This window comes from Neolamprologus multifasciatus, chromosome 10 (assembly GCF_963576455.1).
Source record: "Neolamprologus multifasciatus chromosome 10, fNeoMul1.2, whole genome shotgun sequence".
NCBI classification, from domain to species: domain Eukaryota; kingdom Metazoa; phylum Chordata; class Actinopteri; order Cichliformes; family Cichlidae; genus Neolamprologus; species Neolamprologus multifasciatus.
This window is the reverse complement of record NC_140448.1, coordinates 27,542,928-27,555,497: the sequence shown is the minus strand read 5'-3', so window position 1 is coordinate 27,555,497 and position 12,570 is coordinate 27,542,928. Positions and strand designations below refer to the sequence as shown.

At 40.0% G+C, this 12,570-nt stretch overlaps 1 protein-coding gene across 2 annotated transcripts in view; it reads left to right on the top strand.

Annotated features, from left to right (window-relative positions):
* The first annotated feature begins 8,540 nt into the window (after positions 1-8,540).
* Positions 8,541-12,570, top strand: part of castor2 (cytosolic arginine sensor for mTORC1 subunit 2) — a 30,874-nt gene continuing 26,844 nt past the window's right edge. Inside the window, exon 1 of one of the 2 annotated variants that reach the window (XM_085173768.1) lies at positions 8,541-8,801. The gene's annotated coding sequence lies outside the window, so the exon portion shown is untranslated. Of the gene's footprint in view, positions 8,802-12,497; positions 12,565-12,570 lie in introns of those variants that run through there. The other variant, XM_085173769.1, reaches the window with a different exon arrangement.

The following is a 12,570-nucleotide window of genomic DNA, read 5'->3' as shown; positions in this document are numbered from 1 at the left end:
AACTCTGCCAAAAACCTGGCTGTTCTCAGGATTTCATCTGGGTCACGGGGAAGAGATTAAAACTTACCCCAGGCCTCTTTATGAGGCTCTGTTTCTTAAATGACAGCGATCGTCAGTAGAGAAAGAGCGGTGCAAACAAAACACCCACATATTCATTCCATTCAGTCCGTGACTTAAAGGCATGGCTCAAAATCCTTGAACAAAGGTCAAGTCTCTAAAGCAGCAAATATTTCTGGAAAATGTCAGACGACTCACGTAACTATGTTCAGCTGCTTAACTGTATCTCTGCTTTATCAACTCTGTAAACAAGTTTAGATCAGGAAAAGCAACAAATGTCTTTGTTTATTTAAGGGAACATTCACATGAGCTACATACATGTATTCATCAGACCAAAAAAACCGGTGAGGAGACGGGTCTTTGTTCTTCAACAGTGGGGGTTGTGTTTACGCACAAAATGTGAATGGTGAGTTCATAGAAGCACTAAATGTTTTCCAGGAAAACCCCTCACACACACATACATATATACACAACTTATTTATCTCAACTCATTGTTAAACCTATTAGTTCTCCAAGTAGTTGTAAACAACTGAAGACTAGAGGGGACCGAGCCCGTCAGTCTGGCTCTGGATCAGTTTGCCCCTCGAGCACCGTTTAGCTGACGCTGGGGACTCTTTGAAAACAGTTAATAACTTTTCTGTTGAATCTGGCATTCTGCTGGCATTTCTTTGCTATTTATGCTTTTATTTTTATTCTCTTTTAACATGTTTCTCTATTAATGTTGCGTTTTGATAGTTGTGCAGTGCTTTGTGACGTATGTCTGTGAAAACCCCTATATAAATCAACTTCTGATGCTGTGCACACAAAGCCAGGTTTATAGTTATAAAAGTAAAACAAGCACAAGCATCAAGTTTTTTTTTTTTCAAAAACCGAGTCACAAGCCACGTTTTGTTTTTCCTTTGAGTTTACAATAGAAGTATTGTAACTAGTTTGCTGACTAACCTTAAAGGAACACTTCCTGCTCTTCTGGTTTCCATCGCGGTTCAAAAACATAACTGAGATGTTTCGGATTCTTTAAAATCCTCCGATGTGTGTGTGACATGTTTTGAACATGTTTTGAACACTGATTACATAAATGGCGTGATCGGTGCACACGTGTATGTTTATGCAGGTTCCTCTAACAGAGGAAAGAGACGTGATATTAATCTGAATTGACAGGCTGTTACCTTCTGACTCTCACACCTCGAGAGAAGAGTAAATCATACCTGGTCGTGTTGACTCAGCAGGTATAGTAACCAGATAGCTGCTCCATTTTTTCACTGTAGCAGATTGATTCACATATTTTGTGCTAGATGTCACAGTGATGGTCTGGTTAAATGGTGTGATGAGTCCTATCTGCAGTTAAACACAGTTAAACATCAATACTTTGCAATACTTTTTGTTAATAGTCAACGGTGCAATAGACTCCATACTTGAAATGTGCAATTCACTTGTATTTTTATTTTTATTCCTATTTATTCTATTTATCCCCTTTGTATATTTTATCTATATATGTCTTTGTATTTATATATGTGTGTATATATATATATATATATATATATATATATAATATTCTGTAACTCTGTAACTTCTGTCGGTGCTGTGCTTTTTTGGAAACTGAATTTCCCAGAGGAACCCACCTGAGGGATTAATAAAGTTTTATCTTATCTTATCTTATATCAGAAGATATGGTCACTGATTTTTAAAAATGTACTCATACCCATGAGGTCCCGTCCATTAAAGGTGGAATGTGTTCAGTCTTCTGAATATGTTGGAACGATTCCTGACTGTAAAGCCTGTGTGCTTATACCGAGCCTGTTTTGTCCTTTTCTTGGTGTCATGGTTTGGATATTTATCTGTAGAGAACGTACACTCGCTCTTGCTAAATGGTCTAACAAGGTGAACCCAGGGTCCCCTCACACAGCGGTTTGATTGGATTTGACAAGTCGCACACGTTGCATAGTGAGTTTCAGTTTATTCCTTCTGATCCCAAAATGCCGAACAACGCAGTTTCCAAACAGCTTTGTTACAGCAGCCGTCACTGAGATAAACACGACGCTTTGTAAATTCATTGTTTTGTGTTATCTATCTGTTGTCTGGGTTTGTTTTTTAAAATTGTGCATGTGAGGATGGATGACTTATCTACTGCTGATTGAATCTACCCTAACCTTAACCTTAAGAGCACGCATAAGGGCATAAAAGGGTCAACAGAATGCAGGAAATTAAGGGTCCGACCTCCAAATCTATTGCTTACTGTGTCCCCTCCATGCTCAAAGGAAGCCTACACTGATGCTATCTGGACTTAGTCTGCGACAGATGGGATGGAGCTTGAACTCTCTGTTCAAATTGAATTGAATAAGGAGACCATATGTTTTCTTTCCTTACCATGCATAGTCTTAGGCTATTGTTCTGTGAATGCAAAGGAGGCCCGTGGGAAGCAAGGTACAAATTGAGTCATCATATTACTGCAGGGTCTTTACCTTACAATATAAAGCACCTTGGGGCAACTGTTGCTGTGATTTGGCACTAAATGAATACAATTGAATTGAATTGTAGGAAACAAGTTGTTAGAATTCACAATCATGTCTCGGTGCCCAGGGTTTTAGTGTTGGAGCTCCACAAGGTTGTGTGGTACACAAATAAGTGTCAAACTTCAGTTAAGCTGCTAAAGTTTGCTGATGATATCGCTGTGGTAGGTCTTTTGTCTGACAGCTACAATTCTGCATACCGGAGTGAGGTTAAATAGCGGTTGAGTTGATGTAAAGGCAACTATCTGATCCTCAACACATCTAAAACTAAAGAGCTGATTGGGTTAAGAGGGTCTCCTCCCTCCTTTTCCTTGCCACAGCTATAAACCAGTCTTATTTACACCAGTCCAATCACTAGCAAAAACCACCAGAGACTACTTTCTCCGGCAGCTACGAAATGTGGGCTCAGTTGAGAAGGTGTGATCCATTTTCAGTACAGCTGTTATAGAGACGTACAACTTTCTCAAACCTGTCTTGGTACGATAACCTAACCAATCAGGACAGACAACAGCTTAAACATACAGCTTCCAGGATCGCTGGTTACAGACTGACTTTCATAGCTTCACACTATGTCACCACCACCAGAATCACCAGGAAGGCTAGAAGCATCACTAAAGACCAGTCCCACCCTGCACCTCACTTTTTCCATCAGGCAAAAGATACAGGAGTATTACTGTAAGCTACAAGCTATTGGGTACTTAAGTAATGCATTGTGCTAATTCAGTTTACCTGAATGAAACTTTACATATGAATCATGCATTTGCATAAGGACGCATATATCAATGCACATTGCTCGCTCTCATACTTGTGTAGGACTTTATTCATCTTTTAAAGTATGTCAGTACATTAATCCAGAGAAATTCATATTCTTCTGTGTGTTAATCATTTGGGTGGGGGTTCTGTCTACATCTTCAATTGGCACAGCTCGATAATGCAAAGGGCTCCAATGAGTTGCTGCTTGTCTGTTATTTCCTCGGTGAACTCGTGGATGCTGTGTGTGTTTTATCTTGGAAACATAAACAGCGGATGATTGACAATGCCGGGTTGATATCTTGACCTTGTGGAGGAATTTCTTCCCGAGTTCTCCCTTTGACTCTCTTCCAGACAGTCTCTGTGTTTGACATCACACATCTGTCCTTTGGAAACTGCAGAGCTGCTTAGATTTGATGCATAAAATTCTTTTCTACTTGACTGTCACATCTCATATGATGCAAGCTCAGCTGAGAAGTAAACAAGCTGGATTTTTCTTCACCCTCCCTTCAGTGATTCTTTTGTTGTGTCTGCGTGTCTTGACAGTTAGATACAATATCAAGTCACTTTCACAGCCCGCCTGACCCTTAGGGGTGACATTCACAGAACCGAACTGGTGTCATCTGTGTTCACACATCATCTCCAAGCCATGTCTGAGAATCAGGCAAGGGCATTGTCTGAAGTTACCCTCCCTCACATGTAACGCACAAGAAGAGCTAGTCAGTTTCAGACACGTTCTCGCTTCTGGAAACACTGCCCAGTTTAGGTCAGGATGCTATCTGTCATGTGACCTGTGTCCTGGATGGAGGGTGCAGGACACGGGACACATGCAATTCACCCGACTTAAACCTGAGCTTTTCCACATGGACACAAATCTCAATTCTTTAGAAGCATATTAGAAAATTACTTTACTGCTCACTGACCTAAATATAAATCACGTAGGTCATGGTCTCAATCAGTACTTTCCAGTCTTATTAAGCACACCATGAGATTCATTTTGCACATTTTTGCACCCGTAAAACAGATGCAAAAAGCAGGGTATGCTTTGGTGCATGGTTTTCTTGCTGAAACAGTGTTACCATATTAGACTGCAGTGTCTTCCACAGAGACAGGACACAGAGAGACCAGACACACACAGAAAGGTAAACAAACACAGACACAGAGACTTAACAGGAGACACGGGGAACTGAAACTCCGGGAATCAAGATAAGCAATCACTACAACCTAGAATACAAAAGTGTAAGAACAAAAACTAAGCTCAAAGGCAGACTAAGAAAAGAAGAAGACCAGAAGCTTTAAACAAAATCATCAAAGCTCAGATTATAACAAAAACAGGATGATAAAGATCAATCAGAATTTAGATTCCAAACACAAGCTCTGGGCCAAACACCCAGAACACACGACATATATTATATATATGTTATACAAGGTTCTCCCTTTCTGCAGTACTACCTCTCCACCAGGGCCAATACATATATGCACATTTGCTAAGCTGTGATAGACCATAGCTTAGCAAATGGTCTATCACAGCTAATGGTAGGAGTTAAAATGGTGACTACGGTCATCAACATATACTGAAATATAATCAGTGTTGGGGAGTAACGGAATACATGTACCGCCGTTACGTATTTAAAATACAAAATATGAGTAACTGTATTCCGTTACAGTTACTGTTTAAAAAGGTGGTATTTAGAATACAGTTACTTTGTTGAAATAAATGGATTACACGGCGGTACTTCCCTGTTTCATATTGTGGCGGGTCAGGACTGTTTGGGTTTTGTTTGACAGCTACGTTCTGTTGTTCCAGGCGGCAGCGTTACGGTTGCCATGGTTACAGGGTGACGCTCTCTCTCTGCGTGTTTCCTGGGTGAGAGAGCGCCTGTTGTTGTTGTTGTGCTAAGCTAATAGGCAGAATGCTACAGGTATAGCTCTAAAGAATGTAGCATCATAGGCAGTGTAGTCCGTGCTGCAGGGAGAATGGACTGCCATACCCGTTATGTGTCTGTGAGCGAGGGAGGGAGAAAAAGGAAAAGTACGAGCTGTCATCGAGCAAAAACGGGAGCTGGAAGCATGTAAATATAATAATAACCACTGCAGCCAAGAAGAGTGCCTGACGAGCCCAGTTGTAAGTAAGCTATTAAGACTCGACTGTACGTGTTCGTGTTTTGCTCCAAAAACAATAAGTTCTGTTGGAGCAGCCTTTCAACGCCTCTCTCTGTCTCTCGCTAGCAAAGTTGACCCAGACAACAAAGTAAAGCTAGTTTTCGGCTACGAGCCCGACACAGAACCCACCGTATTAGCCAGAGGTCCCTTTACTACGGTTCGGAGCCGCGGACCTTCAGTAACAGTAATAAATCACACAGCAATAGTACATTCACGTAGTTGTAAAATGCATGATAATATGTTAAGTAATCCAAAGTATTCAGAATACGTTACTGTCATTGAGTAACGTAACGGAATATGTTAGAATACATTTTAGGGCATGTATTTTGTAATCTGTAATGGAATACATTTTAAAAGTAACCTTCCCAACACTGAATATAATCACCATGAGCTTTTCACACAATTTCAGGAGAAAGAGGTCAGGACATTTTCAACAGTTTGTCTTTCTCGGATGAAACAGCAGAAAATGGACCACCTTACATTACTGGGAATATTGTGATTTAGGTGAGTTAGCTTACTGAGTAGAGCGTGCAGGAAGCAGCGCGCATGCAGTGAATGCACTGAACATTTGCAGACTGGCAAAACCTGATGACAGTAGGGAGATGTCAGGTTAATGTCTGACACAGCATGTATCACACGTGCTCATCTGTTGGGTGATGTGTGAAATTAACGATTAAGTATTGCTGGGTATTACTTTGGGTGAAATCTTCTAAATTATAGTCTTACTGTAAAAAGAGTGCTCAAACTGTACCTTTCCTTAATTTATGGCTGTACAAAAGTGTAAAGTCTGCCGTTATGCCTGGAGCCATTTACATGATTCATCACTTTACGACCACAAGAATCACGGGGTTCCTGGAGAGGCACTGGGGTGCAGCCAGGAGGAAGCCAAAATATAATGGGACAAACTTTACGATGAGATTGCAGGAGCCTAAATGATAGGAAGTGAAAGGGTAGGTGAAGCTGAGTAGCTGCAGGGGGAAATTCTGGCTGTTCTGCACACCCAGCTCTCCTCAGAGCCCCCTCCTTGTGTGTCACGGCAGGCATTTCACCACAACACTCAATGCAGTCATTGAACAGGTAATAAGATTTTTGCCTTTAGCTGCGAGACTTAATACTTGTGGATCTCTTCTTTCCACGCTTCCACTCTCGACGTTTACCATCAGGTAATGGTAAACACTTGATGTGCCTTTGAGTCTACCAAGAAGCAGACTGACAGAGAAGAGCCATCTGTAGCCCACTTCAAACTATGTAATAAAGTGTATATGATAAAAGTATGAAAATGCAAAATAAACAGACTTCAGTTGCATAAATCTTGTGATGTAATCTGGTAAATGAATAAAAGAGCCTTTTAAACCTTAAGGGTTCTGTTAAATGATACAATGTATCTATTTATACACACCAGCGGCAGCAGATCATGAACAATTAGTGGAGTAACAGCTCTACCGCCTGTGCCATGGCTGCCAACAGATGTCTATTTGTCTTTTACTTCCAAGGAGCTAGACTTTAATGTCTTAAAGTGGTCTTGAGCAATAATTTGATTGTTTTTTGGTTTTTTTTCGGACATTGGCTGCTTTTTCACTCATTTTTAGCCAGTTTCTTACACATTTACCTATCAGTGAAAGATCCTGTTTCATAGAGGACAACTAAGAGTAGTTCTCAGACCGGCTGTTCCACATACTGTGGACGGTACCTTTATCTGATAATAGACAGTCTCTGCAGGTAGAGGGGCTATCCATAGATGCCAGTCAAGAACCCCGTTCAGTCCATCTAACCAAAAAGCTGGTATATCTCAACACTGTGTGTCCTTAAAAGACCCGAGGAAACTGGAGGACAAGAGACACTTTTTGACATTCCTAAAAGAACAAAATTATTTGCTATTAAGATAAACATGATCCGAATAGGAAAAAATCCAAAGACCTGAGTGTCTAGCCCTTCAGTTGACCACATAATTGTGCATTTATTTGTATGGACACGTGTTTGCTTTCAAAGAGGATTAGCTGTACAAAAGCTCCTTGTCCCAGAGGGGATACTTTTTTTTCCAGTTCAAATATGTTGACACTGTAGTGTCTGTTATCTCTCTGCTGTAGCAACAGAGCTCCTGTCCTTGTTTGCTTAATTAATACTTTGTTGTGGGATGTTACAGCTAATTGTTGTTACAATTAGAGCCTTGGCTGGAAATACTGTAGCGTCAGAGGCCCTCAGCTAAAGGCAATTAACACCAGAGCACTTCCAAGATTTATCAGACAAGAATAGTCGTCGGGGAAGTGGTTCTAAAACTTCCAATTAAAATCAGAACGTGCTGCTTTTGAGGCAAAGGGGTGGATACAAAGCTAGAAGATAGGTCCTTGTACTTATTTATGTAATAAAAAAAACAAGCAAAACTACATTTAAAGGGTATATCAGTGAGAATATGCTGGGGTATTTCCAAATGCTAAGGAATTTGGGGGATTTTGGGGGGATGTTACAGTCAAAATTCAAATTAGGATTAAAAAGCTCTTCAAGATTGATTGCTTGAGGCTTGAGATTTAGAAGCAGGGATTTAAAGTTAGCACGCAGGTTCTTCCCTTGGGAAAAATACTCAAAATATGATCGACAGGAAGACACTTGTTCAAGTCCTTAACCTGAATTTTAACGATTATAACAATTTTAGATAGTCCCACAGTTTTGGATTGGGAATGCATGAATCTCCAGCAACACTTGTAGAACACCTTCACTGTGATACGAACAGATCCCTGCTCTGCAGAAGAATGTCTGGACCTATCATGCTGCATTTTATGTCATACTGTTACAATCATGGCTGTTCATTTTAAATAAAGTCAACGTTTCAAATAATGACTTGAGTGTGAGTTTGAGAGCCAAACACTCAGAGATCAGATTCCTCTCTTCAGTCACAAGAGATAAGATGTTGTTAAAGACTGTGAGCACAGAAGCACCACCCACCTGTGGTTCAAATCTTTTGTTTACAAAGAGTAGCCAATCAGAAAAAGGTTAGTGTACAAGAGGGGGGAGATACCTTATTTTAGACTCTGGAGAAACACCAGAGTATGATAAATAACTCTGAGTCACGAAAAGCTACTGCAAGAGAGTCTAAGAATAAAAGTATTGGGAGTGAGCATAATTAGTTGCATTTGATTCATTAACTTTCATGCACAAACGACCTTGGACTTGATTATTGTCAAATTAAACAAATTTGCTCTGAGGCAAAAAAAATCCTGTTACAAACTGAGCTGAACTCCTGCTCTGCTGGATGGGGATCTGGGGCTTTTGAGGCTCGGTTATCGTCTTGGGCTGCTTGCCATGGTGAGACTGCAACAAGTAATCCAGGTGAGTTTTTATTCCCACGGAAATACTGCAGTTTTATCCAGTTACCAACATCTTAAATTCACACAGAAGGTTCCTTGGCCATCTACCATAGTCCTCCCGTGTTTGGGCAAAATAGAGGAGGGTCTCTCTCTTACATGAGGCTCATAAAGGACCCTTTGGCATCACATTTAAAGGCACTGGGTTGTCTTTTTTAACATGCAGGATTAACCTAAAACACCCCAAATCTTTTCCTATGTTTAAACAAATTTTCATAAACAAAAATGCCCTGTGAGTAAAAGCGAATTCAAGTGTGTTATGTAATAACAAAACTGATACAAGATGTGTTATCCCTGACCCAATGAGGCATGTGTCTTAAAATGTAACACATTATTTTGTTTTTTAAATCCACTTGTTTTATATATATATAGTGCTGAATCACAATAGTCACCTCAATGCACTTTACATTGTAAGGTAAAGACCCTACAATATTACAAAGGAAAACCTCAATGATCAGATGTCCCGCTATGAGTAAGAACTTTGCGACAGTGGGGAGAAAAAACTCACTTTTTATAGGAAGAAACCTCCAACAAAACCATGCTCAGGGAGGATCCGCATCTGTCGACATCTGGGCTCGTTTCACATCGTAGGATGAAGATGTTGAACATCAACATAAATTCCATGACTCAAAGTTTTTGACATGATCAGTGTTATTCTTTTTACCCGACAGTGCTCTAGGCATACTAAAATAGTTAAGATTAGTGTAGACACAGAGCTCACAATGTGGGATCCAGATTATCGTATTTTAGTACTGCAAATACCCAAATGCGCTGTTAATTAAAGCCCCGAAAACCTAATGAGACAACACGAACGTGGGGTTTCAAAGGCCACAAGGGGTCCAGAGCAATCGGCTGCTTTTATCTAGTAGGTAATCCAAAGGGTTGGTGTGGATCAAAGAAGAATCAGTGGCAGCAAAGCAGGCATGTACCAAGCTGATAAATCGGAGCGAATCAGTGTGATACAGGTATAATAGCATCTGCTGACATACACAATCCTGTACGCCGACAGTGAACAAAAACCAGGCTGTATGTGGATGACCCATATATGTAAAAAACTTGTTGAAGCAGGCGATGCGACATCAAAAGTTGTTATTCCTCAAAAACCACAGTGCAGTCCAATTTAATTGCACCCTGCATAGCTGTGAATACAAGTTTCCACTGCAGCCTCCCAGGAAGGGGTAACCATTCACACTTATGAACTCAAGCGCTGGAAATTCAACAATTACTGTGAATCTAACTAACGGGAAGCTTCTGAGTGCCCCGTACTGCTACTCAAAAGATACCTAGTGTTACAAAATGAGGAAGCTGAGAAAGGTTACTTAAGACAAAGAAATACATGGCCGCGGAGACCTCTATAGGCTGGGCAACGGCACCATGACTGCGATTAGGTATTGTGACGAAATCCTTGTCCAAGGATCAGAAAGATCAGAGTTGATTTCAAGCCTTAAATTTGGATTTTGCAGACTTTCACTGGAATTCTTAATAGGAGCTCGAAAGAGATGTCAGAACAAGTGAATGAGGCCATGATTACGTCAAGTATGGCTGTGTTGACAGTCCAAGTCTAGGACACAGGAGGGTGGAGTAACTTAGAGAAAGCATTTAAAGGTGATTGTTCACTTCAATCAGGGAAGGAATCACGTGACTCAAAACACTACACATCACCAGGGAATACAAACCCACCAGGAGATTCAAACACACTATAGAAATCAGAGATGAGAGCTGCAGAGCTGAGGTTTACACAGGCATGACCAAAGAGAGATGACGCAACCATGAACATAGCGAGTCAGATACAATGTGTACACTCACAAGATAACAAGAGGGGAGACAATAGGTGGGACGCACAGCTAGAAACAACTGATATAAAGAATAGAGGTAAACACCACACAATTGACCTAGAACAACAGTTATCAAAATAAAATAGAAAGACGCAACTGAACAGGGAACGAGGGGCTAACTTGACACAAGGGAGGACAGAAGTACTACACAAAGGAACATAGAAAGAAAGCCTGGAAACGAAATACTGGCTAACCAAAGAACAGAAACTTCAACCCCAAGGAAAACCTAAAATGCAGGATTTTAATAAATAAGCAAAATTTAAATAGGCTACAAGAAAGGTAATAATAAATAACAAAAAAGCTGACAACCCCTCAAATAGACAAGGAAAAAACCTAATCATAAAACATTCTCACAATCCAAAAATGTCAACTTGCAAAAACTCAAAACTCAGGGTCCAAAACCCAAAGGTTGCATTAACTTATTTGTCTTATTTTTCTATGAGCTTTTTGACATTTAAAAAGTACTGGGATTCCTTTTTACATTTATGTCATTTAGTCCAAGCAGAAATAGGTTTTGGTCGTGCCGACTCCTCCCCAAATATTTTCATCTTTCTGGAAACACAGAGAAACAGAGTTCTTTTAGCCTCTGTGCATGTACATCTGGTATATTTAAAAATATAAAGAAGTTACAGTTGATTGCATTAACACTTTCTAGTGTGTTATTCTGGGCTGTGTATTTATAATCTGAGTAAGAGTTAACCCTCTGCTGAGATTTAAGCTTCCTTACTTTGTTCCAAGCTTTTAACTAATAACGTGAACTCTGATCAACAGGATATAAGCAGATTATAAAACTCTGATATCATGAATTTTCTTAATCAGTACTTTTTCCAGTTATTTGAACACATTTTGAAAATGCAGCTTCTAAGTTGTACATATTTAAAGGACTATTTCTATTCAGATTTTATTATGTTGGTGCTGTTTAATTCCATGCATTAGTACTGACTTAATGTGTGCACAGAAAGCCATTACAAGAGCAACGTGGCAATCAAACAATCTATGGGAAAATTCCAAAACAAAGGTATTTTTATTATATATGCTCCTATATTACATACATATAAAATATACAACATATCTTTGCATTAGAACATAGAGAAGTTATTTTGCATTTGGAAGCTTTGCTGCTGGAAGCACATGCTGGTGGGAGCGGTGGTTCTCCTGGTCAGTCTCACACGGACAAAAAAATCCCCCACTAATCATTGTAGTTTATTCTGCTTTGTAGCGGCACCCTTTATTGTACCTTGCGGACAAAAACTACAAATCCCATACTGCCGCGCTACACTGCAGCCCCGCCCCCTGCGTTTGAATGGCAAGTTGTTTGTTTCACTCCAACCAGCTGCTAACTATTCCAGTCGGAGAGCAAACACGGGGAGCAGCGGTCCTCTGCTCTCCATTTAAAAAGGCCGACAAGCTGAGGGAAGCTGGCTAGAAAGCCACTTCCGTTTGTACATTTTTCTTCAAAGTAAGGGCATAGAAAAGAAAACCACATTAAAACTGCCTTTATCCATTCAAATCAATGAGTCTTCAAGGTGGTAGAGTCGATATATTTGGGAATACTGAGGTAATAAACCTTGGAGCCAATTCCCAAGATTATTAAAATAATAATCCTCAAATCTAAGAGACACAAACTAGGTAGTAGTTATTTTTTAATGGGAAACTTATGCAAATGTTTATACTGCTACTACTAATAACAATAATAATAATAGTTTAAGACAGCAGATATAAACAGGAGATAATATAAGACTTGGAACGGATATTTTTTACGGCAGATAAAACATTTGGGAGCCTCCTCACCCTGGCAAAAAACCCAAATAAAAAAAAACAGCTGCCTGGCGCTTTTATTCTGAAAAAACCAGACAGGAAGTGACAACGTTTCCGCTGGAGGTTTGACAGCAGGTCCGT